General features: G+C 40.9%; 1 long non-coding RNA gene across 5 annotated transcripts in view; it reads right to left on the minus strand.

The window, feature by feature from the left end:
- LOC110400436 overlaps window positions 1-4,109 on the minus strand; it is a 35,455-nt gene extending 31,346 nt beyond the window's left edge. For 4 of the 5 annotated variants that reach the window (XR_002439837.1, XR_002439839.1, XR_002439840.1 and 1 more), the window contains exon 1: window positions 4,024-4,054. This is a non-coding gene — a long non-coding RNA (uncharacterized LOC110400436). Of the gene's footprint in view, window positions 1-4,023 lie in introns of all 5 variants that reach the window. The other variant, XR_002439838.1, reaches the window with a different exon arrangement.

Consider the following 26,719-nt stretch of genomic DNA (forward strand, 5'->3'; position numbering starts at 1 on the left):
CCCCAAGGAGATGAGGGAATTCATTCTTTCAGAGTTCTTTTTTCCATAACTAGAGTTTTCTTTAGAAGTAGGTGGTAAATTCATAGCAATGGCAAAAATACATTAAACAGTGAGTAAAATATGAAATGTATCAAATTAGAGAGTTGATGCCACTGCTATGGCTTCACTAACTCATGAACAATGAAAGTCTTCTATAGCATAAAATTACTTATGAAGTAGCTAGTGAACTCTCTGAACTCCAACAGAGAATTAGTGCTAGAATACAAACAGACTTACTGCCAAGGGGGACATCACAGCTGTAAGAAATATCAGATGTGTGAGCTGGGGTAAATTCATTGTGTTGCAGAGCCTTATACTTACAGTCAAGACATTTCATAGGAAAACAGCACATTTTAAAGTATTTGGTGCAAAAGATTTAGTATGACAAAAACACAGTAAGTCAAGAAGTCTTTAGATGGATCCTTAATAAGTGGCCCTAAGCACTCAACTATGCCTAAGGTAAACAGACTATAGCTATTCTAAAAGAGAAAAATATACGTAAAGACAGTTCTATGAGAAAGGATTTTCTCTTAGATCAACTATAACCATACACACATGTAGTCCATCAAATAATAAGACTATCTGTCTTCATATGCACAGAAAACAAAAAAACATTCAAAGCTTGCCACTGTTTCCATGCACTCAGTACCTTTTAAGAACTTTGTTTCAGTCCAACTCTGACTAAAGTCCTCTCTTCTCCAGGTTGTCCTCAGCATCCTACTGTAGTTAGCCGCTGAATGCCTACAAGCTTAACCAACAAAAACAGCTACCCGCACCTCAAGCAGCATTCACAATCAAAAATATTCTTAATTTAAAGCCACTGATTATCAAACTTCAGCTATTTCCAGCATGCTTTGGAATCCATTCATTGCCCAAGACACTGAGCAAGCTGGCCAAGCCAAGGTCCTTCCACTGCAAAACCATCTTCGAATCTCCTCATGCATCTGAATGCAGACCATGCTGTGGAATCACACTTGCTCATGGGGGCATTTTTGTGCACTCATACAGGCCAGAGCACTGACACAGATGAAGGAAGTACAGACCCGCTGAGCCCCATTTTACAAGCCAGTCAGTATCTGTAGAATACCACAATTTTACCAGCTGCTATGAAGGAGAATATCCACAGCTGACCTCACTCAGATCTATAAATTCATCTGGACTTAAATGAGGCTCAGACAGCATTAAACGTTGTTACAGACACCACGCTAGGGCTTTATTTTCTCCCACAAAGCATGACTCCAGTGCTCACCTCCCTGTGCTGCTTCCCTGTGGAGGAAGCTGAAGCTGTGGAACAGCTGTGATCCAGATGTGCCTGCAGTGAGCTTACAGAAGACAGGCTGCTCCTCCATAGCAAGGTTACAGCTGTTTTCTGCCATACACCAATAGCTTTAGCTGGCCCAGAAAAGGGATAAAGGAAGTGATTTCAGATACTTCTGAATGAGATACTAATATATTTAGGGAAAAGAGAAAGAAAAGACAATATAAAGCTCACCAGAAAGAATCTCTGAACATGTATTTAATAATCTGTGAATGACAGCAACAGCTTGGTCTAACTTAATTCTCTTTCTTCCAGCATTCTTATTTTGGTGCCTGTACACTACACCAAGGAGTACCTATTTCCTTAGAGCTCCTCAGAAATGTATTTCTCCAATTATACTAGAGCAATAAGCTTTGGCTTGCAGTCTTCCAGTGCAGCTGTACTGCCATTTTGTGCTAGAGCTTCCCACTGAGATCACAGAAAGCTTCCTTCCCAGCTGCTGACATACAGCCCTGAAATCTGCCCCACTCCTATCACAAACAGTAGTTTATCTTTTGAAGGGAGACAATGCACACCTCAACAACATTATCAGCACTATACTAGTATAATCAGCATTAGAGACACTTTTCCTTCTCTACTCTTTTCCCCAGCCTTAGTTAAGTTAACTCATTATGGCAAATAACAGAGCCCGCTCATTTTCACCTTCAGTAGCCTGGTGTCCTAACTGCCCTCTGCATCTCTACTGCAACACCCCAAAGGCTACAGCATCATCCAGCCCACTTAGATTTCTACTGTGGGCACAAATACAGTGGAACAAAATGCACTGTGATCCTTTGTAACAGCAGCAGGCTGCAGAGATTGATATCGATCTGACTGCTCCTTCTACGTGAATGTCTGGAGCACAACCCCCTGGCCTTTTGAGCAACCACATCCAGCTGCACCATCCAGAAGACAGAACAGTATTCAAAAGCTTTAAAACAGAAAGGAGCTCATTTACAAGTCATTAGTATTATGCCTCTCTTCCTATCATAAGGAATTATAAAGTTACCTCATTGTTGTGCACTACATGTGCATAGCATCTGTGTTTGCCCTTGGCTCAGCAGTGCTGAGCACTATAGAAAGCTGCCCTGAGCTGGGCAACGTGTTTTAGAGCCATTGGACTAGACCTCCTGATTTGCTGTGCTGAGTGTAAATGGCTCCCTGAAAGATCGTGGAGCTTACTAGACCCAGGAAAGAGCCTGGAATGAAGCATCTCTTACCCACCACATGACAGACACACACTACAGTGTGCTAGGAGAGGACCGCTCTGCAGGAGAAGAGCTGGTTTCTAGCTGGGACAGTTTGCATTACATGACATAACAGGAAAAGCTGTGCAGCCCCAGTACCATGCATCCACATGCCTTGACTAATCAATCAGAGTCTTGCTCACTGTTTATACAAGTTGTACATAGACAAAGGACAGTAATTACATTCACTCAAGTGTTGTGAAAAGTAATGGATGCAACGCACTAGCAGAGCTCAAGATGAAAGGTCTCAGTATAGAGAAAACTTCTCAGTTCAAGAAATTCATCACTCTTCTGTCTCATGCTTCTTATTTGTTTTATTGTAATGCATAAGGAAGACCAAGGAAAGAACAAAACCAGGAACAGTTCTGATAAATGCTTCCTTTTAAGACCCACCAACCCCAGGGATGGAGGTAATATTTCTGACAAAAGGCATTGCTCACCAAATGTACAGAGCTTCAGAGCTGCCAATTAGAGGCTCATGTAGAAAGGCACAGCAGACACATCTGTGGCTGTTAGCAGCAGCCAAGACAAGGGGCATCCATCGGGGCCACCCTGGACTGCCTGCACCACCCTCCCCCCCCCCCCCCCCCCCCCCCCCAGCCACCATAAAGGGAGAGCTACAAGTGCTAAAACACACCTTGTAGAGATGGGAACCCAGGCTCACGCCCTAAGGAGTTCACACTTTAACAGAACAAATGGAAACACAGGGAAGGGCTGAAGGCTGTGTAAGAAGCACATCATTGATGCATCCAGCTCTCCCTCGCGGATGCCCTCAGAGCATCTCTCTCCTTTGCTGTAACACCAGTCTGCAGGCAGACCAGAGCACCAGCCCCTCATACCGGTTCACACAGCCTAAACAGAGACAGAGAATTAATTTTTCACTAAGATTTTTATTTATTTATTACCTCTCATAGCCCTCACAGAAGGAAGCTAATAGGGAGCAGTCAACTTCTTAAACAATTTCATTCAGTGGGCGAGGAAAGGGCCAGAGACAGTGGATAAAATAAAAAAAGCAAGGCCTGCAGAGGACTGAACCATTCATACAGTTCAAATTCAGATCCCTCCCCACCTGTTTTTATGTTCCAGAAAGATTCCAGCAGCAGCTCAATATGTGTAACTCCAGTTTTCCTTCTTCCTTAAGAAGGCAACAAGCTCAACCATAAAGCATCCACATAGAACTTACTTCACAGAGCCTGAAGCTGAACTGCAGCTCCCCAGCCTGACCCCTGTGCTACCCAGGCCCTGGGGGAGGCCAGCAGTCACCATACACACAGCGACCAACCCAGCGGGGAGCAGAAGTCTGCAGCCTACTCACATCCACACCAGCAGGGCAGCAAGCACCACATTAGCTTCCAAGCAACATCTGAAATACTGTTTTGGACTTTTTTTTTTTTTCCCATTAACAAAGTGAAGATAGGAACAAGTAAGACCATCACTAACCTCCTTCAAACCAAGCATGGAGATCTTCCTGCTCTTTCCAAACATGCAGGTGTCTCTCTGGCTTCTTAAATGGCCTTTGAACCAGGTGCTGGGGATCAGGGCTAACTACCCATTCCTAGCTTCCACCTTGCCAGCAATTGAGCTGCCACCTGGGTGCAGAAGGGGCCCACCTGTCCCACTGCAGCATGAGCTGAACCTGGAAAGACAAGTTTGAAAAACAAATGTCTTCTGTCCTGAATTTGGTTTTTATTTGTGTTTTTGTAATTTGGCTTTTTTTTTTTTTCCTGGATCATGGTCTTTTTATACGGGATGTTTTTTCCTTTATGTTTACTGAGGACATACATTGGAATTAATTTTATTTAGCTTACAATACCACTTATGTTCCCTCTCAAAAATTCTAGCATTTAGGCTGGGAAAGAAACTGCTAAACCACGATGCTACAAACTGAAGGATGACTGCAGTACGCTGAGGCAGCAATAGTGCTGACTTCATGAAATTCTAAAGGTGTTTTCTGTTTTTATCAACAAAACAGAACAACTATTGCTTGAAGTAACAAATATTTACAATGCTGTTGCTAACAAGCATCATTTACTTCAAAAGTGTCCATTTCCTAAAAGAAAAAAGAAAAGAGTACCATCATTGTTGGTGTTCAGTATGGTAAACACACTGCTACTTTAATTTGGTCTTGACACACACACAAATAAGTCTGTTAAGAAAAATGAAGCGGATAGAAAAGAACATAGTGCTTTCATGAATAAAAACACATCACAAAGCTAGTATTTAAGTTTCAGTTTCTTTTGTCATGCAGCCAGCCTATTGAAACATCCATCTCTAGGAACTGGAATCCTTAGAAATAATTTCACTGGCAGCCCACAGCAGGCGCATCAGGATGTCAGTGAGGGCAGGGTCTATCCTGCAGCAAATGACACTTGAGTTACAACAGTCATAATTGCTTTTTAAGCACTGCCTACATAGTTAAAAATGCTGAAATGTTACGCTGGGATTTGCCCTTTTATTTCACAGAGTCAAAGTGGGTCTCATTCTCTACTTCTTGTAACAGAAGATTATTTTTTTTAAAAAAGCCAAACTTTTCAGCGATTTTTTGCAATTTTTACTTAGTTTGGAAATAATTACTTTTAGCAAATTTACTGAACAGAAGAGCTGGGGCTGAGCAGGGCTGGTCTCATTCGATGAGACTCATCCACTTCCCCTTTTGGGTAAGGTTGAGGTGGCAGAGCACCATCTGAGCATTCTCTCTCCATGCAAGTCAAGCACAGAATGATGCAAAGAGCCTGAAGAATAAAAAAGTAAGTTTTAATATGGTAATTAGTAAATCCTTGTATTCTGAGATGGGTCTAGACCTCTACGGGCTAGAAGTAAAAATTGAATAGAAACTATAGAAATAGTTTCTTGCTACAGTTTCCCCAAAAGCTGACACTGCGCTGGGGGCAGAAAGTGGCTGAAAAGGGAAACCAGGGACATTTTGTAGGCTTCATCTTTCAAAAATGCATTTTTTTTTCTTGTTATTGAAAGTTAGCTCAGGCTGTTTGTGTCCACAGTTCTGGTTTCAATTATGTGATCTGGCACATAGACATTTCCTTGACTTACCTTAGTAAAACTGCAATTCTTTCAGAAGATATGGTGAGCAGAGCATTTTCTTGGCCATTGCAGAGTGCCTGGCAAAATCCAAGCCTACGAGAATTAAAGATGAGTTTCCCAACAATTTTTAGATCTCTAGATTTGTCATTCAGACTATCCTGCTTTCGGTATTGGATGAAGAAGCAAAGAATGCAAGGTGTAAAGGCTTCCAAGAAACTGCAATAACAATTGCGTGCAGTGCTGTTGTGAATACATAAAGGGAAACCAAATAAATGTAGTGGAATAACGTTCCTGAAAGTGTTTCATATGTCATGTTGCATTGAAACTGATGGAAGATGCCGTGGAAAACACAGCTTGCTTGGTAATTGCATACTGATCATTAAATTAGAAAATATTGTTACTGAGCATGTTATATTTTGCCTATTTTAAGCAAGCAGTTACATTTATGTTTGCTAGATATTTTTAAGTGATTACTTTTTAAAACCGCATAACTCATTTTTGACTCTTGCCTTGATTGCATAGATCAACAGTCATTTTAATTTAAGGGGAAAAGATTCTGACTTCAGACAAAGAGGGCAACGTTTCTGGCAGCTGAACTATCTCAAATGGAACTTTAAAAGCTGTGTATTATTCACCCTGTCATTTCTCTTTACTTCAGTGGAGAAAGTTTTTTGCTCTTTAATCCCATTAGCCCCACTGAAGTCGTAGGCTGGAGCCTGCACCATCTGGAGCCAGCCAGAGCTAAATGAGCAGCTCCGGCGCGCTGGCTGCGTGGCTGTGCAGCCCTTCGGGTGAGCTGCTGTGCAATTTAAGCAATGTTGATCTTTAATTACTCACACAGAAAGCAGGGAGAGACAACAGAAGCAGATTCCACCTTCCTCCCCCTCATCTGCAAGCCCCATTCTTGGGACTGGCAGCTAGGATGAAAATCTTTCCCCACCGAAGGCATTTTCTGCACCGGGATTGGCTGTATGCCGAGTACAAGCCGCAAAACCCAGCAAATCCTTCAGTAAATCCATGACTAACTCCATGGGGATAGTAGCTCTGCCTCAGTTGTAGCCACCTAAGCCCAGAGCTGGGCTGGGTGCCTGCGGCCAGCAGGATTGCCCTGAGCAGGAATTGGAGCTGGGAGCAGAGATGAGTGTGGGTTTGGGGGAGGAAGATCTGTGAGTGGCTCTGGAGAACGTGTGATGGCACATGAACAAGACATTTCAAAGAACAGCAACAGTAGAATGCTCTCTATGTCTACTCTTCAGAGATTTTCAAATGCGGTATACAAACAATTCTCTCTGGTTTGCAAAATTATTTTTCTTCCTCCTATCTTCTCTAGTTTTATCTTCGAAACTACAAAACCCACAGGATAGTGCTGAGTGAGAAACAGCAGCAGTGTGGAGTGGTGTGCCATGTCCAGAACCTGAGCTATGCCATTCCTGTGCCACCCACATGAGTTATCCTTCCCATATTCACTATATTCAACACACATGTCATGGCCCAACACTCCCTTCTTCTGCTCTTCCATTTCAATGCATTTCATCCTTTATCCCATCAGGGTGATTTAGGTTCCTGTTGCCTTATTTTTTCCCAGTCTGTTCTCAGCTGAATTGACCAATTATTCACTAGAATCACAGAATCACAGAATATCCCACATTGGAAGGGACCAACACGGATCATTGACTCCAGCTCCTGGCTCCACATAGGAATACCCAAAATCCAAACCCTGTGTCTGAGAGCACTGTCCAAATTCTCTTCTGAAGCAGGAATTTATTTCGAGAGAAGAAATACAGAACAGCTTACCCATAAGATTTTGGACTTCTCTTTCATTAGTCTCTTGTTCTATGAGCACATAGATCATTTTGCCATGAAATCAGTTTAGCCATGCATCACAGCTGTACTGTGTCAAAATTATCTTCTCTAAATGGCCAGGTAAGGAACGCTGAGCTATGTACAAGCAGATTCCATTCCCTCTTTCCTCTCCCCTTCCCAATCTCTAATGGTTCTCTGCTTTGCTGCCAGCCAGCATCAAATGTTGGGACAATTTCAAGAAGTGGAGAAAAAAGTTGCTCTTAGTACTCTAATGCTCCCAAGGATGAACCTTTTGGTTTCACTTTTCCACAATCTCACTTGGCCTCCCTGAACTTATCTACTGCGTTTTTCCTCAGCAGTCACCAGCCTTAATTGTGATTAAAGGCCTGGATAAGTGTGGTCCTGCTCTGATAACTTATTGACTCTTTCAGCTTTTCTAGCCTCTTAACACAATACTAATAAATCTCTTTTTTTTCTTTCCTTTTCTGTTTTACTTTCATTTCTTCCATTTTGCTTCTGGAACAAAGTGTGAAGTTTTGCTTTACTGAATTTTCTCTTCACAGAGTTTCTAGATTTTCTTCCCCAGAAATTTATCCTGATTATTTTTTGAAAATAAAAATAAATTAGAAGAAATAAAATGAGTGTTACGCTCTTCAACTCTTGTCAGTGTGGCACGGTGCTACAGGGCCATGGTGGGACAATGGCACGGATGCTCTCTGCAGCAGGAGGCTCCTCGTGGCCAGACTATCACTTTGGCCATATCCAGAAGCAACCAGGCGGCCACTGTCCCTGCTGAGCTGCTGGCAGGTGCTCTCCTGGCTTATGCCATCAATAGCCATCAACCAGTAGCAATTTTATAGTTAAAATTGCCGCTAGCTATCCCAGAGGAATTTCATTTGGCACATATGTCCTCTTTTACTATCTCTATTCCACACCTGTCCCCTTGCCAAGGGAAAATTATCTCTATGGGACTCAGATAAACAAAGGGGAGATGAGTTTTCAAAAAAGAGATATTGCTTTCATAATAAGGGCTTCGGGAAATATTTTTTTTAAAAAAGAAGAGGTTTAAGAGCAAAAGGATGGTAAAAGTCAAGATGGGAGAAGTAAAATACTGCATGAAATATAGATGCTTTCAATTTCGTTATTGTCACGAGAGGATAGGCACTTATTTATACACCATTAGTATTTCCTTTCTCTTTTAGCAGCAGTTTCCTGCTGTGAAATGTTTGCTTTGGACTTCAGGGGAATCTGCTCAGTAAATATGAGTGAGGAGGCAGTGTGTAATGGATTACTGCCAGCACACACCCAGACAGGGCTCTGCCTTGTGCAGAGAAGGCTCAGCAAGCCCTAAAGCTCAAGGGCCCACGCTGCAAACCAGCACCATTAAAGGGACAAAACCTCTCCCTAACAGAGGAGCATGTCTGAAACTTCGAGTAACCTACTTGTAGTCCAGCAGCTGACTTATTTCAGCTGCAAACCTTTTCTCCTGTGCCAGGTGGTCTGTGAGCAGGCACCAACAGCCATCACAAGGTAAGTGATGGATGACTCCATGCCTACTGCCCAAATTCCAGTTTCAGCCCACAGCTTCAGTCAAAGTGGTGCTATAAATGTGCGCAGCTGCAGAGGAGCCTAGAGAGAAAACTTAGAGAAGCTAAAAGGCTTGGCCAATTAGTGTTTAAATAAGCTTTCACTGAGCAGAAACATAGTTGGGCGAGATATTAATTTGAAGCAGTTTTGATCTATATGTGTATGCAGTTCTGACAGGAAGAGGAGAGCGGAGAACAAGTAGAAAGGAAAAAAATATACTGAGTTGATCAGTGGGAAAGGAAACAAGGGTAAAAAAATGGCTTTAATGCAATAAGATCTATCGTGCAGAGTTGAAAAGTCTGGCTGTGAAAAGCCAATTAGTGCACTGAATTTGAAAAGCATGGGAGTTAAATATAGGGAAGATCATCAAAGAGAGCTGAAATATGCAGGCATAAAAGAGTTGCAGTCAAGTATATGAGATTTTTTTTAAAAGAAATGAAATGCAGTAAGAATTAAATAAAAACAAGCTCCTATCCTGCAATAAAGGGAAGGGAATTCTGCAAATTATTACTGAAAATTAGCACCAAATCTATCTATAGTTTTTCAGGAGTAAGAGAGATAATACGCTAGCAGGGTAATGGGCAAATGATAGATTGTGAAAAGAAAGAATAAAAACCACGTCTCTATGTAGCGTCAAACATCAAGACACCGTAAAGTTGTGTTTACAAGGTCTTGTGCTTCAAACATCACAAGGAAAAGGCACACCACTGAGAAACCGGCTTTCTGTTTAACTCCTTCCTGTTCTTGAAGTGTTAATGAGCAAGTGGTTGAATTCTAGTATGGTTCCACATTAAGAGAACAAAAATAAGGTTCAGTATTGGTCTTTTAAATGATTTAAAAATGTTTTGAAAGTGGTGTCTCCTATTAAGGAACTTGGGTGCTTATTGAGTCTGAACACATTGAGAACTGCTTTAAAATAAATATTGAATGTACGAGGGAGTATTCTGTGTTTAAAGTGTTCATCTGCTGACATTTATTCAAGTAAGTCAAACAGGTTTTTTGGTCTCCTCTTACAGAAGGAGAAGAGAAACTTCTTGGTACTATGGCAAACTTTCTCATATTACAACTGGAAACAAAATATTGCTTGAGTATCTAGGAACAACTTGTAAAGTTATGCTTAAAATCTTGATCTATCATGAGAAAACACATTGGCAAATATTTACATTGAGGTATAAAAGCCCTAAATTCAGAGTCAGGGAGGTTTTGCATCCACGAGCAGTACATCATGTGGCGACCAGGCTCTGTGTCAGTCTGCTGGGTAAACTTTGTGCTGTAACAGCCTTCTAGGGGGTGGTCATAGAGGATCTCTGAATGAACAGAATGGACAAAAACCCTTGTGCACAAATCTGCCATTAGTGCTTCAAGCTTACCTATTACTCTGCTGAAATCTTCATGGAACAATTATGCTGAGGGATTGTCCAAGTATTCTGAGCGGAGAAGCCTGTAGTGAATAAATAAGCTACTAAAGAGACCTTTTTTCCACCCCTTCATTGGTCTATTTTACATTTCAATGGTTCAGAAAGTTTTTAATGTAATGTATGTTGGTAATGTATTTTTCTAGCCTTGGGGAAATTATTTCTGTGTTTTGAATAGTTCAGTGCTGCAATTTGAGATCCATGTTTAATATGCAAGAAGAAAGTACTTGAGCATCCTAATGTAATTTCTATTTTTCAATTCTTTCTCACTCTACTCGATATCAGCCTAAAAGTATTTGCCCATGTTTAAAAAATAAGTCACTTAGCACGAGTACTTTATATTTCTTGAGGCAGTCAATACCCCAGGCCAGCGTCAGCATCCAGGGTTCCTGTCAAGCTTAAGTTCATCTTTTAGCTTAGCCATTATGTCAAAAAGCTCTGCAGTGGATGTGAAAATGTGAGATGCCTGTCCTTCAGATGAGGATTTGTTCTCCCAAATAATAAAATGTGTACATCTAGAGGCTAGCTTGGCAGTGCTTATTCACAGTCCTGTGAATACTGAATTGGTAAGAAACTTAAGCACTCATCTTAATCTTTGGGATGTTTTATTTCTGAGTGCTTAATCTCTGTGGATCTAACTGCTATCGGAGAGCTTTTGCTCAAACTTTTAGGTTGAGACTGATTTATGTGGCTAAAATAAACTACAGGCAACATCTTCCTCCCAGAGTATTGTTCTGTTTATAATTCATCTTCTATCTTTCTAAACTGGAAATAAAAAATTTTGGAAGCAGAAGCTATCTTAAACTTCCAACTTGAATTCTATAGATGTAAAACCAGCTTTAGTACTGCCTGAAATTATAAGACCAATTATGCTATTAGCTTGAACTGTTTGTTCATCCACTGGCCTTTTCCAAACCAAGGCACACCCTCCAAATATCGCTAAATCTGGTAGTGTTTCAGACTATGGCTATTGTTCTCCAGTTCTAATATGAATCTGACCTGAAGGAGACAAGTACAGCCACAGACACGGACCAGGTAACCCAGAGCCAGTTCCAGTGAAGATCTCCATTTCACACACATTTCCGCTGATTGGCAATGGCCAAATTCTCCAGAGTCACTCCACAATAGAGTGATCCAACTCCACTCTATCATGTGCTCACCCCATCGACCATCCCTATCCCAACGCTTTCTAAGGAGCAGAAATCATGTAGGACAGCACTAACCAGAGCAATTACATTTCTCACTTGTTCATCCTCGCTCTGATACACCAGAAATTGTTTTTAAATCCTGGCTGAAAGTTAAAATTGCATCATGAAATATAGAAGAGCTGGCAAGCCGCGGTTTATTGTTCCACACAACAAACTGGGAAATCATAATGCACTCGGTGTTTCCTTTCCAAATGAAAGCAGTTCCATGAAGGTCCCTTGGACTGACTGATTCTAGCTTTGAGCTAACAATGACAGAGCTGCAGGTCAACCAAGATCTGAATGGTCCTCACTGCCAACTGTGTTGTTCAAAGCTGCACGTGGGTCTGGCTGAGAACTGCCAGGTAGGTATTGTGCGCTCTGGCCATGGCTGGAACCTCAAATGTTAGGTTCTGCAACTTCTCAAATATTCTTCTGTAGCTGCTTATTGAAGACTGTGTTTAAGTCTTTCCCCATATGTCTTTTAAATTCTTCTATTTATAAAAATTATACATTTCAAAAATTTCCTGTTTTTCTGTGACTGGCTCTTTAACCGTTAAAGCCCAGTGTTATTACTGAACACACTATTGAGGTCTTCATTAATTTTCTGAAGAATTTACGCACATGTGTGCGCATGAGTGTACGTATGTGTGTATATTTCTCTGCATAGATAAATATATATATGCACATGCAGTAAGTATATCGACTGTCTCTGGGATGGAAGAAATTTGCTCTCCTGGAAGTCTGTTTTCCTGACTGAATTTCCAGGCAGCACTATTTATTCTAAACTCAGTATTAAACTCACTGTATTTTACAGAGCAAATAAAAATCCTACCAGATGGCTGGCCAAGGCTATTACAGACTGCCATTACTTTCCACACCCACCTGTCCCTCCAGATTAGGAAATATGACTGAAGAGTTGGTTTTCCTCATATGCTTTCATTGCAGCGCTGCCAGCGAGCAGATGATGCCTCGCAGTTATCTCCAGCTCTCCCAGAGCACTCTGCTGCCACTCGGTACGCTTGCCTTGCTCTACTTTCTCTTTCCTCAGAGAAGGAAAAAGTAAATTATAAAGAAGTATGCCTGCTCAGAGCAAAATAGGATCCAGTTGAGAGTGCAATATTTCACCACGTGACTAGAATTTGGATATGGCAGAACTTGTAGGAAAAAAAATAGATTTGAATTCAAAAATAGGTGTGTGCCAGAGTCATCACACTTCTGCAGTCAACTGAAGGTTTCCTGCGATCTGAGCTGTGGTGCACTGTGTTCATTTACAAAATGGACACAGAGGCAGTTGTAACTGAATTCTCAGTAACTGCCCAGTTTCTCACAGACCAGACACTTCCCTTCTCATTGCCAATTCCTGCCCTCCCTCTACCTGTAGCATTGTAGAACACTGATGAACAGCAGCACATCTGTTCCAGAACATGAAGGAATGCCCCTAGCATTCTGCTTATGCTCACCATGCACGTTGTGCATGTCTGGGACATTCAAAGCCATGATTAGAGTCATAGAATCATCAAGGTTGAAAAAGACTTCGAAGATCCCCAAGTCCAACCCCAACCCACTCCCACCATGCCCACTGGCCATGTCCCTCAGTGCCACACCTCCACAGTCCTTGGACACCTCCAGGCACAGTGACTCCAGCACCTCTCCGGGCTGCCTGTGCCAGTGCAGCACTGCTGTTTTGGAAAAGAAATTTTTCTTTAATGTCCAACCTGAATCTCCCCCAGCACAACTTAAGGCCATCTCACTTGACTCCTAATTTTATCACTCAAGATGATCAGCAAATTGATCTGCATCCAGCCCTTAGTTCAGCTAATTGCTGTTCATGTGGAGTGCATGCTATTACCCTTAAGCAAATGGCAGCTGATGCGAGTTAGCATGTGTTAGTCTTCAATAAAAGAGATCCATTTCAAATCATGTCACATTTTCTAGGGCTACATTCCTGGGCAATTAGTACAGATGTTGTCACCTCCTAACTCATCTTTTCATGAGAGTTTAGGGCCTTGCTTCATCTGTCCTATTTTTCTTATCTGCATGGATGTACACATGAAACATAATCTTGTCCTTTTGCAAAGTATTCCAAACACTATTCATTAATTTCAGCATGCACAGCTGGGCTGTAAGCCCCGTGAGTATTACAACTGCTTTACCTTAAATCTTGCTCCGCAGAGCACGCAAACACAGTCAAGTGCTACCAAGCAGCAAACATCAATTCGGCAATTTTTAAGGAAGAATCTGTAGGAATTTTGTGTTTTGTGAGCAATCAATTCCAACACACATAGTAGTTTAATTTCTATCAGTCTTATGAGGATTCATCGACCTCCTGGGCAGTTTGGGGGTTCTTGTACTGCTTAGGGAGTCCTGGATTGGTTCCTGAGCTGCAGAGAACATGGATGATGGTTAGCAGGCCCAGTGATTGAGTGTTTGCTTGTAGGCAATAGCTGCAGAACTCCCTTCAGGTTCTCTCTCCTCCTTGCATTTGTCTATTTATTTTTAAATTCAGACAGTCAGTTCTAAGTTACTGCGTCGCTGTGTAGGGGTGGTGAAGGACAGGGCCCTTAAATTTTCTGAATGAATTATTTTATTACGTAACTTGAGCAGCCCTGAAGTGACCCCAAAAGCTGTTGTGGTCACATGGAACTGTTTCTTTTAGTGGAAAGGCAAAAACAGCTGCCAGGACAAAAAAGCATTTTAGAGGACTCAGATGTACAATTGGTTGATGGATAATTAAAGTAATCTCAAATATTTGTTATGTCTTCATTTATATCCCAACACTTTTCTAGCTGCTGAGCTCGTGTAATTGGAGGATTAATGACCTTAAATTTAGCCTAAAAAGTAGGTTTTTCTTCTAAAGAACTTTCTTAGATGCAAGGAAACACAACAGTGTGTTTAAATGGAATCTACTCTGCAGTAATTTATCTGAGATATTTTTTCCCCCCACTTTTTACTGCCTTCACCATTTTGCTGTGCATTTCCATGCTAAAAGCACAGTGATCACAGGTTACACTGTGGGCATTGAGCATGTGCTGAAAAATCACTTTTTTTTTTTTTTTTTTTTTTGAGGGAGGGTTTTTTCATCATTGCCATTTCTTTGGTAACCAACCCAGCCAATCAAGACAGTAGAGCTACAGACAATTCTCCTTTGTAAGCATCTACTCCCTCCCAACCTATGGATGAAACACTGATTATTTTGTTTTCATTTATATTGACTAAAGGCCTGAGAACTAATCACTTCAGGATATACCACGTATACATCAGATGTTGATAGTGGTTTTCAGCATGAGGGCTAAGTAAACCTACAAACACTTGCAGAATTAACTCCCAGATAATTGAAGTCAGTGTAGAAATCTGTGTCCCAAGCCATGGTCGTATCTTTAAATCAGGGCTACAACAGGTAACTTTCATTTGTGTTTCTGTCCTTCACCATGTTCAGTGGTGACGGGTCATAAGCAGTGAAGAATGTGGCTTAACTTCCACCTGGGCTGTTTGTAAGACAAGTAGTAAGGCAAAAGGAGTTATTTTTTAATCATGAGTTGAGTAGTTTCATCTGTGAAGATGATGGTGATAAATAAATACACTATTTCACATTGCCACTCTTAGAGTGACTTTTCAGAAGAGAACTATACTTAGATTGAAAGTATCTCTGCCAAGTAATAAATATTAAGCAGTGTAATTTTAATTATAGTTCATTTGTTTTTGTTTATTACGTCTAGCTCCCTTAGAAAGTGCCGAGGAGCCGACAGCCTGCTCTGGCATTCACTGAAGCCATAGGATGGACTGTCATTGACTTTAATGGGGTAAAAGTGATCCCTTGAAAGGCATGTGTTATAAAAAATTCAAACCGTGTTTTTTAATTCCTTTTCTATCGAAAAGATTTATTTTTTACATGTTTCTGTGAATCCAAATGTCTTAAAAACAGTTATAACGGAGTCAATGCCAGCTGAGTTTAGAGACAGATACTGCATGAAAGCAATTAAAACCTTGAAGTCTGAGAGAAAATCTGACTGCCTTTCATGTTCAGAAGGTCAAAAAAGTGAATTTGAAGCGGGTATGATAGGACTGAATGGCTTCTAAGTAAGAACTTGACACAGAGCTAGTGGATTTTGACAGTGAGTATCAAATAATTTCTGTAGAGCTCAAAATACTTCTGATTACTCAGGAAGAAAAGTATCGTAAGAATATGGAAGTGCCTTTTCAAAGTTAGACAGGGGAATAAGCTTTAATATTTGGATTAAGCTCATCCATGCAATAAATATCAAGCAATTTTTAGTGTGGAATTTCCAACCCAGCAGAAGAGGCCAACACTATCTCAGTGTGCCAAAAAAATGCTTTTGATAATAGTAGTGACCTTTAAAGCTCTAAGGATACTGAAAAAGATAACATCAGCTTTTAGAAACTATTTGAATTCAAAGAAATTGCTATCACAGAGAACTAAGAATTGGCGTTACCATTCCTCTATCTTGCCCAACCAGGCAATTTAAAGCTGCTGCTGCTGCAAAGGGAGCCTTACTTCACAAAATCACAAAGTAATGTTCACAGTTTCCCAGTAAGGGGGAAAAAAAGTGAAAAAAATTACCATGGCAACAGAAAAAGCTGTAATATAGAAGGTTTTACAGAGACTGCACCTAATTCTGGGCCATCATCAACCATGAAAGGCCAATGACTGAAGGCTGAATCTAGTAGAGTTTTTTCCAGTCTCTCCCTCTTTCTTGCTCCATTTGCCCTCTCCTAGGCTTTGTCACAGCCAGCAGTTCTTTTCACTTACCTGCGGGGTTTCTCATTTTCCTGTCACTGGAAAGCAACATTCTCTTTTCTTAGTCCAGCAGCCAAGAAAAAGTTAGATGGTAGTGGTGTGTCCCTTGATGAAGAGTGCAACAAGCAGGAAAGCAAAATCTCCTACTACAAAAAGTATTCGGTGGAATTGTATGACTTTACAGTTATTTATTTGATGCTTCAATGTTTCTATTACTGGTGTCATTAAACATTCGAATGGCTGTGAATTTGTGATTTTGTCTCTTCAAATATTTTTGTTCTTTTCATGTAATCTTGTACAATCTCAGTGCTTATCTTTCTGTAGAAGTAAATCTAACAGCAACAGACCATAATCTCACACCTTCTCTCAAGCAATGACACATTGAATCTGCAACATAAGGGTTCCTACCAGTGCATTCAGAGAATTACAGAAAATCATAAAACAACAGTAAATCATACAAAACAAGTTCATAAGAGGACTGTAGAGACCATTTAGTCCATATCCTACTTCACGTTGGAGGAATTTACAGAAGTTAAGCATCTATGATTTCAAGAAATGGGTAAAAAAATGGCCTACACTGAATTTATGAGAAAAAAAAAACCAGAGGAGCAGTTGTTCATGGGAGAATATGAAGGTTAAACCAGCTGTTACTGCGATTTAATTTTTTTTTTTCCATTACAACAGCATGCAAATTTGATGAGAACCTGAAATCCATACTGTAGACATGAGACTTCACAATTTGATCTAGCCCTGCGCTTTGATGAATTGCATCCTTCTCTAGCAATGCAAGTTGCCTATATAAGAAAGTACAACATCAACATCCACGTACCATATAAAAGAGTCAATGTCTAGACTGGAAGAAACCTGATTCTCTTCCTTTTCTAACAACACTAAGTGATTCCTTCACTCAAAAGCATAAAAGATTGCCTTACACTTCTCAAAATACACTCAACTTTCAGGACACTTGAATCAATTTCTAAAAAAACATGAGCAAATATGGGAAAATAAAATAATTTAAAAAAAAAGACAGTGATTACAAAAGCCCAGGTTATTAAATGGCACTTTAAATGAATCAAAGCTTCTGTGAACATCACTCTTGACTTCAGAGCTTTTAATTAGGTCTCATTTAAAGTATATCAAAGAAGAGATGATTGTCAACATTAATAGACAGTGTGGAACCATTAAATATTTGTCATCTATTTCTGATCTGGTCTCCTTGGGAACTCCAGGAGGAAACAGCTTAAGGCTAGCCCAATATTCCCACATGGAGATGTCTCTGGATGTTTGTTTTTAGTCTGCACAAATGGCATCTAGGAATAGAGAAATGTCCAGAGAAGAACTGTTTCTACGTAATTGGATTTTTTACTTTTCCTGTTCTGTGGGCATGCATACCCTCCCCTCCACATGTAGCATATCGGAAACAAATAGAAGCCAGTATCAATCAATTGTATGGAACTCATTCTTTCTTTCAAAAGACAATACCACATATAGGTCTTTGGATCAAACTACTTGAAGTAGAAAGCCTCAATTCCAGGGCAGCATGCTCAGTCTGTCTTCATCTGCATCGATGGAAAGGGTCCTTTAATGTGCTCCATTCCTTACCCGCACAACATAAGAAATCTCAGAAGAAAAAACTGCTTCAATACTTTTCTTCAGAATGAACAGTTTCTCTTTGATTCTCCTTTCCTTATTAGCTATATACTCCATTGCTGAGCTCTACTAATGATCATGTAGGTTTAATCCCTGTATAACTTAGCTGAAAAGTTCTGCTTAAGTTTAATCACTATTTGTATTCCCTTGGTTGAAATTTTTTACTCCTGGACTTTTTACTGGGCACTAAATTAAGCACTACATAATAACAGAGTCCCTTTTCCCTTCGATATCCTATACATCTTAATGAAGTCTCCTTAGTACCAATAACTTTTCTCCACGCTAATGGGAACTGGATGTGGCCTGCCACCAAAAAGATTCAAAGCCCAGGAGTGAAAGAACTCACAGTAAATGCTGAAGACAACATTTCTCTCTACCATTGCTGGATTTTTATCCTATGATTCATTTATGTCCCTGCCAATTGCACAAATTATGTATGCTTACCCTCTGAAATGAGGAGCACAGTGTACACATGTTCCATGTAGCTGTGGCCATGATGTCCCAAGTCAATATTAATGCAAACACAGAAGAGCTGTTCCGAAAAACTGTTCCTAAGGGCAGATTTGAGGGAGGACAAAGTGTCACCTTCACTGGTGTCTGTGGCTACTCCTTTCAGCTGAGGGAAAGGAATTATTCTTTTATTCTACCACAATAGTGTGGAGATTCTTTCTCCTGCAGTAAGGGTCACCTGAGCCCTCTCTGGCACTAGAAGCAGCATGATAGAGAAAGATATGATAAAATAGGATGAAAGAACAAAGTCTGTGGGGAGTATTGTCATGATATCTGACTGTAAGAGTCAAATGTAGAGCTGTAGATATCATTGTTTCCAAATAGCAAAGAAGTACTTAGCCTTCATTTTTGTAATTGTTTTCAACTACAACACTAGGATTTAATTTGGCTTTATTCACTTTACTATTACTAAATATACCTGGTTCTTCTATAATGTTAAAAACAGATTGGTTTTAGTTTTGGTCAGTTGTCTTGACGGGGAAAACTGGAGCAGGTCGTTCTGTTGTGTTCCAAGGTCACCTCTTGCCTGAGCATGCTTGCTCTATGGTAAAATTTGGTAGAGACTGCCCCAGTGTCCTGAGCAGTCTCTGTTCCTATTTTGGTCACAGCGGGGCTGGACACAGACTTTCTTGTTTCCTTTTTTCTTTCTTCAACTGCTCGCTGCAGTTGTTTAGATCTGTTCATGCTGTCAGTGGCAGGGGATGAGAAATGAAGCTCAACAGGTGGCAGGATTGCTGCTGGCAGCCTATCTGTTATCATTAGCTCATGGAAGAAAAACATTGCTCAAATAGTTTTTCTAAAGAATAGCAACTGATGGGTCTCTAATCTCTGTGCATGGCATGGGTCTTAAACAAAGCCTCCTGTTAACTATACATCAAATTTTTTGCCTGAAGAAATACATTCAGAGGATGGAATACATAGCTGAAGGTTTACTGAAATTGCACTTACTTGGTCTCTGTTTAGAACCAAAATACATTTGTGTCAGCGTAAATCTATTCATTCATGCCAGTGTAAATCAGGAGGAATGCAGTGATTCCTACTGACTTATACCAGAAGAAGACCAAAGACATAGATTAAACGCATCAGGATTTAGCACAGCAGTGCTAAAATCAGCTTGCTAGGAATTTCAGTGTTGTTAAGGCACGATACTGGACTTTCTTGGAAATGCAATATCACAACTTGAGCCCTAGGCCCAACAGTGCAAGTGTAACTGGCCTTCTAGGAGAGATTTTTGCACTCTGGATGAACCAATGTTTGAGTTAAATAGTAAGGGGAAGCATAACCCTAAGTGCCTTACAGATTTGTGAAAATAATAAAATCTGCATAACACAGTGCATTTATAAGCACTGTAACAAAATTAATAAGCTGCTGCCACTGGAGGAAATGGAAATATTGTATTTTGCCATGTGAGTCACTTGTATCAAGTGGTATCACTTACTGATAAAACTAAAGAGCAATCTGACTGCAGAAGAATAACAAGACAGAATTTTGCCTTTATTTTCCTTCTGTTTTCAAATCTACTATTTGCAAATGAGCAAATACTTCATTCCCATACTGGATCTGCTTTTTCTAGGTACGTACTGCAAATAACTTTCCCTTGTGATACTGTATGAAGGAAATACCAAACCCAGGTTGGCACATCCATGTGGGACAGCTCCTGGATTCACATGCACGTAATTGCCCATAAATAAGCCATGGTGATGTGAAAATGGACCTATTTGAACAGTAAGAAGCTGGCATGTAGTCATGTTCCTATATTGACTTCAGAGCAATAAACTGAAGACTGGTTCCAGATGAGAAGCCGTCCCTGTCTACTTTTACTGTGTTATTTGTATAATAACCCATGCAATTGCAATAAAGTGAGCAGTACCAGGAAACAAATCAAAACTATTTTGGGAGTGAGCCATTGCTCTGTAATTTTCAAACTGAATCCCAAACCATCGATGTCAAGATGCAAATTGCCAAAGTCACCTATGAATCCGGGCTGGCTGAGCGGCAGGCTGCTAATTCAGTTCTGCTTCCCTTGCAAAGACCACTGCAGCTGCAAATCTACTGCTGAAAACTTCTCCCCACTCCTGGATTCATTAGTATGCTGCTCTGGTTTAAATGTCAGCAGCAGAACACGTAGTATATGATGAGTTTAGAGAGAATTTCAGAGTAAACTAAAATGAGCCATCGCGGGTGGCGTGTGCATTGCTCCGAGTGTGACAAACATTCATTATAGCAAATCACTGCTTCCCTAAATACCTCCCCCTCCAACTTTAATGACACATGGGTACATCATCATAATCACCCAGGATATTTTGCTATAATTGCTTCATTTTAGCCTCATCTTATACCATATTGTCTGAGTTTGTGGTGGCTTCCTATTTGTTCGTGTTTTGGGGCTAGGGAATGCCTTCTTAGTGCTGAAAATTTGACCCAAAATCATAACACCTCTGAATATCTGCAGTGGGGTAACTGAGCTGACAGAAATTACTCCTGAAGGAAGAAGTCTTGCCACTGACTTCCCCAGGTGAAGGCTGTTGAAGCCTAAAGAAACAATTGGCATACATTTTTTGAGACAAAAAAAGATCACTCCAGAATTTTCTCCTGCAGGCTATGAGCCTCAAAACATCTGAACATTCTGTAACAGACTGAAGATCTTGAAAGTACTAACATGCCAAAAGCCACAAAAAAACCCACATTAAGTATTATAACACCCAAACCAAACATAGATTATGCACTAGAATAGGGATTTTTTGTGTTTTCTTGCAAGAAAGAGAATGGAACAGAGCTGACTTTGGAGAACTAAACATTTCTGGGAGAGATTGTGGTTGCTATCTGGGGAGCCATCAAGCCAAGTTCTTCCTGTGTGGATTGATCCCTTTTACCATGAAGAGACCACTGAAATCAGGGAGGCTGTTAGTGGAATACATATGGTTCTTACAAGCAGTGAGAGCAGCCTGGCACACAGTGATCGATGAAGGAGCGTGACAGTTACATGAGCTCTGATTGTCCTTGGGATTCATAGAGCTATAGTCTGTAAAGCCAGAAAGGATTATCATAGCTTTGGTGTAAGCTGTAGGACTTCTCCAGCTTTAACTATACCTTTCCTCTAAAGAGGACACCTGATCTGGACTTTCAGGCTGAGCTTGGTGGAAAATCTCCACCAATAATTAAAATATCATTCCAGTGTTCAAAAAATAACTTGGTAACACTGTGCCTCTGACTTCAGCCTGACTTTGGCTCCAACAGGCCAAATGATCTCATCCCCTCTTCATCATTAAGGTTTGAGATGTAGTGTTGGATTCAGTTCACAGGATTTATCCTGAACAGAGAATATGTAGAAACAAACTTTTTATTGAATAGACTTTTGTAAATCAGAAACTTCGTTCTCCTTTGGAGCGGTGTCAGGTTAGCCCCAAGTTCTGCAAGAGCTTCTTCCTTCATGACCAGGAAACCTCACCTGCTGAGAGAAGAAAATGGTGCAAGGAACAGAACTTCAATTTTCTGCCTCTCTGTGGAAATAGGAAAAAATATTCATAGATTCTAAGAATCAGTTACTGACTGCATTGCTGCTCATGAAAGTAGGTTCTCAGTGGTCACATGCTTTCAATAGTTGTGTCTTTAACAGCTCTTCAGCAACCAGTCACCAGTGGATGTTTTTCTAACACAGCCATATCCAGCTTACCTCATGTTTAAGCTCTGCTTAATGACGGTACATACCTAGCTCTTGCGAGTCTCTCCATGTATTGATTTTCCTATGATCTAAAGGAAGCCTAAGGATGCCCCACATTTTGAAGATGGAACAGCAAAGCAAAGAGAAAAGAAGTTACTTGTTCAAAGCCTTCTGCATGAGTTGCCCATGAGCTGCAGATTGGCTCAAGGAGCTCTGTGGCCCAGCAGGGCACAGTTGAGGCCAAGCTGAAGACCAGCACTCTCGTAGCATCATCCAGGTAAGAGGTGATGCACCCAGGCTGAGCTTAAATACAATCCCTGACCCACCAAGATATTGCTTGAAAGTGGAATTCTTGCTCCTGTTTAACTAACATGACTTAAAAATAAACTTCGGCTAAACTTCTTTTCACAGCTCCATTTATGAAGGAACTTGATGACAGTGCAAAGTTACCTAATTCTTTCTTGCATACGAAGATTGGATTTCAAAAGTTTAGATTGTCAGTTCTGTCACAGCCACTCTGCATAGATGAGTGTATAGCTTTATGATTCAGCTGTGCTGGGGAGATGATAAGATGCTGTGCTGAGTGGTAATAGTAGAAACTGCGCTTTACTCACCAGTGTTAATGTATTTCAGTAACAATTTTTTCAAGATGGTTCAAGAATTTTATTCGTTAGTTATGCTCTAGTGAGATATTTTGAATTAAGTTCGATTGTAACGTGCAGTAAGCTTGCTATCTTAATTAGACCAATTGCATTTATTTCATATAAATGCTTAGGATTTAACTTTATACTTTCTTCAAGAATACATTCTAACTACTACATCCTAAGTCTCATGAAGAAATAGAAATGCCACAATTTCGTGTTGTGCATCAGGTATAAACAGAGCTGTCAAGCAATATTCCATTTCTGACCAAAAAAAAAACAAACAAAAAAAAACAAACAAAAGAATAGACCAAGAGAAGAAAGAAAAAAAAAACACAAAAAACCCAAAGTGGTTACTGATGGGCAACACAGCTGAGCTCAGATTTCCATGAATAATGTTAGTTACACGATGTGCCAAAAGACAGAGCGACCAAAGGGGATGATTTTATGATTAGATGTAAATTGCAATTATGGCTGGTATAGTTCTAGGAATTACATGCTGCTAAGCATGGAAATGAAGAAAAAGGATAACCATTCTCGTTTCAAACAGAGTTTTGTTTTTCTTGGCATCTTATTTTGTGGCGGCTTTCCTGCCTATAAATTATGGATTTTTATTTATTTTTTAATGGACAAATGAAAAATCTCATTAAAACAAAATCTACCTGTGCTGCTGATAATATTACACGTTATTAAATCTGAAAGAATTTTTTAAAATCTCATTTACTCTTCGGTAATTTACCACTCACACAATAGATGTATTGGAGAATGAAATTATCTGTGGTTACTGGGGATGTTATGTTTTAATGGGGTTTTGTAACACAAGAGGTGCTGGGAGAGGTCTGGAAACAAAAGTTTAATTCATTTCAACAAAATGAAAAAAGAGGAAAAGAAGTTAATCAATATTAGAGCCTGTGACAATGTGTTCTACCTTCCCCCCCCAAAACCCTAAATTATCTGACATTAATAGAGGCAGGTGCAGTGCTTGAGAGAGAAAATCTTTGAAATCAGCTTTTAGTGGCAGACGTAACAGAATAACTATCTCAGTCCTTCGAAGGGTAATGTAATGGCATCCAGCACAAGCTGTGAATGGCCCAGTCCATGTAAACTCCCAATAGGTCTCTGGGCAGCAAGAGACCCATGGGATAGGCTTGGGCTTTAGGAAGTGTTGGGCAGTGCCATGGGTGGCACAGCAGACGTACAGGACAGCACCACCTCCCCGCCACAGGCTGCAGCCCGACGTGGTGAGATACATGCAGAAGACAGGGAGAGCTTTAATACCTAGTGCTTAGAACACCGTGGCGGGATGAAATACGAATCTACTATAAATTATGGGCAATGTTATTCTGTGTGCTCAGAGGAGGGGCTGCAGGGAGCTGCTTTCAAGTAGGCTACTTGACTCTCTGCTTGTAGTTCCATATGGAATCAAAGCTGCAGGAGAAAAATATGCCCATTTTTGGTTTCACATCTCACACACAAATGATCTTACTACAGGGTCAACATTGTGTGCGCTGTGCTCTCATGAATTGTCTGTGCTTGCAGGTAATGCATTCATTTTCTGGCTCATCAGCTTTTGCTTCCAAGGGGATTAAATGTCCCTCACGTCTCCTCAAGAAATATGAGAGAGTGTGATTGCACCCGGATGACAAGAAGGATGAATGAATTGAATGGCTCTCACATTTCCCTCTCTTATTTCTGTGTTTCCCAACAGGTACACAAAACAACAACCTGCTGCCAGCGCAAATGGGCATGATGAGATCAGAACAGGCCCACTGGGAAATTCTGCTCTCCCCAGAATGTCTGAGGGCAGGGAGGGGCTGCTGCAAATCCAATGGTTGCAGCAGAACAAGAGGTTACAGAGCACATTTCCCTGTGCAGGAGGAGATAGCATCCAGGATGATTCTGTGCAGTCAGGTTCCTAGTGCAGCCACTGGGAAGATGAAAAACAGATGACTTTGTATTAGACTTTCCCTATTGCTCTTTCACATTAGGATTCTCTGACAGGCCTGGGCTGGCTTTGTGCCACGCTGGATCCTGTAAAGAAGGACAGTTGTTCTCACACCCAGGCAGGACTCAGGGACATCCAGTTCTTTCTGTTGTAAACTGACTGTTCCAAGGGAGGAAGGGTAGGAGCTTTCGGGCAGAACTGCGTGGCAGGTCAGACCTGAAGTTCTGCCCAAGCACTGACAAACTCCTCAAGCACTCTGTCTGCCAGGAAAAGTAACTCCAATTCTCCTTCCATTTCTGATACCACTAATCATCACTTTTTGTACTACTCACACTCAGTGCTGGGCATGACAAACAGCAACTCAAACACACTCAAAACAGACAGAACTATGCCAGGTTCTCTGTTGTGTATTTGTGGCCAGTATACCCCAGTGCATTACACGAGAGCAGGCCGCTGTCACATAAGTCCTGCTTTTCTGCCAGTTGACAGTGAATGGCAGCACCCAGTCCTTGCCTGAGCGAGCAGCTCAATGCAGAGCTGAGCTATGTTTAAGCTAATTCATGTTTTTGCAATCTGCACTACAGCACTCTCAGCATCAAGGTCTCCTTATTGGAGGGAAGGCTATCTCACGAACACAATCCCTGCTTGAGAAAAAAGCGTTGTCGTTATCTTTTATTAAGAATGCTATTTAGAATCAGTCCCTTGCGTATATTAATAACGACACGCTAATTGAATCTGGAAACTCATTGCTTGGAGGCAATGGATTCAGGGTTAATATCAGCATGTTACAGCTTTGGATAGAATGCAAGTGAGGGTCTTGCCAAGGAAAACACAGGGTTTGCTTCTGCTGCTGGCAGGCATTGTTCGAGCTCCACTGTTACAGCAGAAAGCTTCGCCTCCGTTCCTTAACTCACTGCTGTGCAGGAGGGGAAGGCCTATATAACCTGCCCTGAAATGTTTTAGCTAGAGAGAGTTTTCAGAAACTCCTATGCCTTTTCCCTTCTGCAGGAGCTCTTACTTGGTCAAAGATTGGGTGTGGATTTTGTTGTCTGAAACTGTACACGAGAGTAAGAAATGAGAAACATTTCATCTTTCTGCTCCAGGCTGCCACTGGTGCCTGGAATCTATCACCAGGTAGTGGGGAAGGTGAGATGGGAACACGTTTTTTTTACAAGCTTGTCAAAGTATTGGCAGCATGTTTTTGAGCCAGACGTGGCTGTGTACGAGGCATGAAGAAGGTTGTGTCACACCCTTTACAGACTGTACTGCTTATATTTGTCCTAGGAAGTTGCGTGCATGAATTCTGTGGTTTAACAGACATTTAGAGCACGCTTTTCTTTCCCCTCTATAACCCAATGGGATTTTTCAGTCACTCTCTTAGGTGCCTCTGAACAACTTCATCCAAATTCACCTCTTCACAGAGACCTCAAACACATCCACCTTGTCTTCACGGCTCTGGAGGCAGGAGCTCTCTAACAAGTCTTGGCAATAGGTATGTGTTCATTGCATTTGAAACCTGGTGTGTTCCCAAGGGAGCTGCTCTCAAAGAAGGCAAGCCATCTGTCCCTGCTTCTGGTGCCTTTTCTGTTTCCACATCCATATGTTAAGGTAGAAATAATGTTTCCAACTCAAAAGCCTAATTTGGTCTGTAATTTTTAGATTTGTAATGATCACATCTAGTTTAAGCCAGATAGTGATGCTTTTTCCCTCACTGCTGATAGGAATTCCTTCTTCATGTGGCTAATGACTTCCATGTTGCTGCTCTGGCATTTGCAGCACTATGGTATATTTTATCACCACCAGCTCTCAGATCTGGACTCATTTTTCCCAGCCAGATCTGCTATCACTTTCAATAGCCATTCTGCTGCATTGGCCTCTCACTCCCAGGAAAATTTCTATTACAATAAACAAGATAAATGTGGGCAGTGTAAACAAAACGTTA

Source organism: Numida meleagris, chromosome 5 (assembly GCF_002078875.1).
Source record: "Numida meleagris isolate 19003 breed g44 Domestic line chromosome 5, NumMel1.0, whole genome shotgun sequence".
Taxonomy (NCBI): Eukaryota; Metazoa; Chordata; class Aves; order Galliformes; family Numididae; genus Numida; species Numida meleagris.